The 3525-nt window shown below is 38.7% G+C and overlaps 1 pseudogene; it reads left to right on the top strand.

Moving 5' to 3' along the window:
- Positions 1–1581: 1581 nt before the first annotated feature.
- Positions 1582–2595, top strand: LOC101590163 (annotated as a pseudogene).
- The last annotated feature ends 930 nt before the right edge of the window (positions 2596–3525 follow it).

Genomic DNA, 3525 nt, shown 5'->3' with positions numbered 1-3525 from the left:
GCATTGCTTGAGATTGAGACTGGAATACTGTATGCCTTTACCAGCAACTGATGGACTTCCACTTGTACTCGGAAACTCATTGTGAGGAGACGGTTAATTCTGGCGTCTTACATATATCCCCAAACTCTTAGAATAGAATTATCTGCTTTGACCAAATATTAGACTCTCATGAATGTGGCTTATAATCACTAAATGTTTACGAAGCACACATCTCCTTCCTTATTTGATTAATCTCTTTTGTATTAGCAATATAAGAACTCTTACAATGTATAGCTATAAATAATTACTGGCTTAAATTGGTATCTCTGCTGGGGCCTGGGAGACCACTCTGTGGAATGAGCTCTGCCCTGGCAAGAGCAAGGGTCTCAGTTCAATCCCCAGTTCTGCAAAAATTAAATAAATAAATAAATAAATAAATAAATAAATTGGTACCTTCAATAAGTAAGCATTATTTCTTCTTAGTCTTTTAAGTACACTCTTTTTAAAAAATACATTTTAAATTTCCTTCCACTAGTTTGAAATCTGAAAAACTATATTATAAAGTGTAAATTTAATATCAAGTAGAATTACTTATGAATTTGCTGAATTTTGGATTATACTCAGAATTGAACAGATTCTATATTAATGTTTAATAGACACCTTGTACTAGTGTTACTTTTAAATACATATATTCATTCATATTCCTTTATCCTTTTTGGTATAAGGACTTGCTACACAGCTTGAACTCCTAGTGATCCTCCTGTCTCAGCTTCCCTGGGGTTATAGGCATGTGCCGCCATGCCCAGTTTTAGTGGCTGGCTCGATGCAGGACTGGCAAGGCATGCAGTACCAGGGATTACTCTCAGGTCTTGTAATCGCCAAGCAGGCACTTAGGCCACAGAGCTGTCTCCCTGGCCTCTTTTATCCTGTTTCTTTTACCTCATCTAAGATGACAGAATGCTTGGTAATCTTGCGTTCAGTGTACCATTCATAAGGAACACAACTGTATCTATAATTTTCACACAATTCTTGAAAGAATTTACTCTGTGTAACCTTCTTCAGGAAAAGGCAATGGTTCTATCAGTTCACTCGACAGTGTACAACAATGGCCTTTCTGGACATAATGGGCAATGAAGTCCAGTAATTTAGCGTCTGTAAAAAGGAAGGGAAGAGCTTTAGAAGACAATCCTAAACTTGAAAGAATGAAGAAAAATAGTTTGAGGTGGGAAGACACACACCGATGTGTTTGGCCATGAGGATGACAAAGTTTCTATCTGAGGGGTATGACATGTTTAAAGTAAAAGTAGAAGTAGAATTCTTAAGACTTTTCCTATCATATAATTTCTGTTGGCACAGCTCACCTTTATTAGTGATCAACAGTGGCCATAGATTATGTAAAACAATGAATGTATCTGTGTTCCAGCAAGATTTTGTTGATGAAACTTGATGGAGATAAACAGTGGGACTTTTTTTTTTAAAAAAGAGAATAAAGGAGTGCCAGAGCTGCTGCTGCAGAGTCTGTATCTGGGAAATTCACCCCTGATCGCTGCCTCACGTGCATTCCTGGTTCCTTTTGGTTCTAAGCTCCTTTTAAGGAGGAACATGCCCCAGAATAAGATCATGGTTGTGGGACTTGATGCCGTTGGCATGACCTGTGCCATCAGTACCTTAATGAAGGATTTGGAAGATGAATTTGCTCTTCTTGATGTCATGGAAGACAAATTGAAGGGAGAGATGGTGGATCTCCAACATGGCAGCCTTTTCCTTAGGACACTAAAAATTGTCTCTAGCAAAGAATATAATGTAACCGCAAACTCCAAGCTGGTTATTATCACTGCTGGAGCACACCAGCTAGAGGGAGAAATCTGTCTTAATTTGGTGTAGTGTGATGTGAACATCTTCAAGTTCATCATTCCTAATGTTGTAAACTAAAGTCCCAATTGAAAGTTGCTTGTTGTGTTTAACCCAGTGGATATCCTGACCTACATGGCTTGGAAGATAAGCGCTTTCCCAAGAACCGTGTTATCAGCAGTGGTTGCAACCTGGATTCAGGCCAGTTCCACTACCTGATGTGAGAAAGGCTGGGTGTGTACTCACTGAGCTGCCTGGCTGGATCCTTGGGGAGCACAGAGATTCCAGGGTCCCTCTCTGGAGTGATGTAAATGTTGCTGGTGTTGCTCTGAAGAATCTGCACCCTGAGTTAGGAACTGATGGGGATAAGGAGCATTGGAAAGAGGTTCACAAATAGGTGGTTGACAACGCTTTTGAAGTGATCAAACTAAAAGGCTACACATCCCGGGCCAATGGACTGCCGGTGACAGATTTGGCAGAAAGTATAATGAATAATCTTAGGAGGGTGCATCCAATTTCTACCATGACTAAGGGGCTGTATGAAATCAAAGATAATGTCTTCCTTAGTGTCCCTGTGTCCTGGGACAGAATGGGATCTCTGATGTTGTGAAGGTGACTCTGAATCCAGAGGAAGAGGCATGTTTGAAGAAGAATGCAGATACCCTGTGGTCAATCCAGAAGGAGCTGCAGTTTTAAAGTCTTCCAGTGTCACCACGTCACTGTCTAGGCTACAGGAGGTTTTAGTTGGAGTTGTGCCAGTTGTCCTTTTCATCTGATGCGTGATTGAAGCAGCACTATTAAGATGGCCTGGGGAAAACGTCAGTTTCTGAAAGTTAGAAGTCGAAATAGTTCACAAAACCCCACAGCTCTGTCCCGACGCTGGATGGTGCTGCACTTGTAGTCCTTGTTAGTATGAAGTAGCCCAGCATCTCTGAGACACCTTGCTGCCCAGGATACAGTCACTCTTAAACAGATGTGTGCTACTCTATTACACAGCTTCACCCACCAAGCCTTGTCTGACCTTTCCCTAGTTGGTCACAGCCTGGGATCCAGTGTACAAATCCAATATTGCATGTCTTGTGCATAACTGTTTTAAAAGATTTTATTTTGTGAGATATATATATATATATATATATATATATATATATATATATTTACACTTTTGTATAATGTAGAAAGATCTACCTGTGAACAGTGAAACCCAGTGTCACACCTACTGGAATACAACTTGAACAGTTGCTACTGTTACAGACAAAGAGAGAATACAAAATAGCAAAAAACACCAAAAAAAAAACCATCAGAAATGATAAAGAATTTCACTAAACAAAACAATAAGAATTTGCAATGGTTGTACTGTATAACATTGCCCTTAAATTCATTGTTTAGATTATCATATATAAGCATGCTAAATTGATTTTACAAAATCATAAATTAAAAAGGGGTAGAAAATAAACATTGACTGCTCCCTTCAATGCATGAGCAGAAATCAGCAGCACAATTCTCCAAGCTGTCCTATATCTATGTCTATATCATCTATATCTATATCTATATCTATATCTATATCTATATCTATATCTATATCTATATCTATATCTATATCTATATCTGTATCATCTATAGCTGTATATTTTTCCTTTCCTTCTTTCATTCTTCTGTTCTTTTCCTTATTCCAGTTTTTCCTTCACTTTGAACAGA

The sequence above is a fragment of the Octodon degus genome, unplaced genomic scaffold (genome assembly GCF_000260255.1).
Source record: "Octodon degus isolate 3935 unplaced genomic scaffold, OctDeg1.0 scaffold00190, whole genome shotgun sequence".
Classification (NCBI taxonomy): domain Eukaryota; kingdom Metazoa; phylum Chordata; class Mammalia; order Rodentia; family Octodontidae; genus Octodon; species Octodon degus.
Note: the sequence above shows the minus strand (reverse complement) of the source record. Positions and strands in the feature narration are given on the sequence as shown.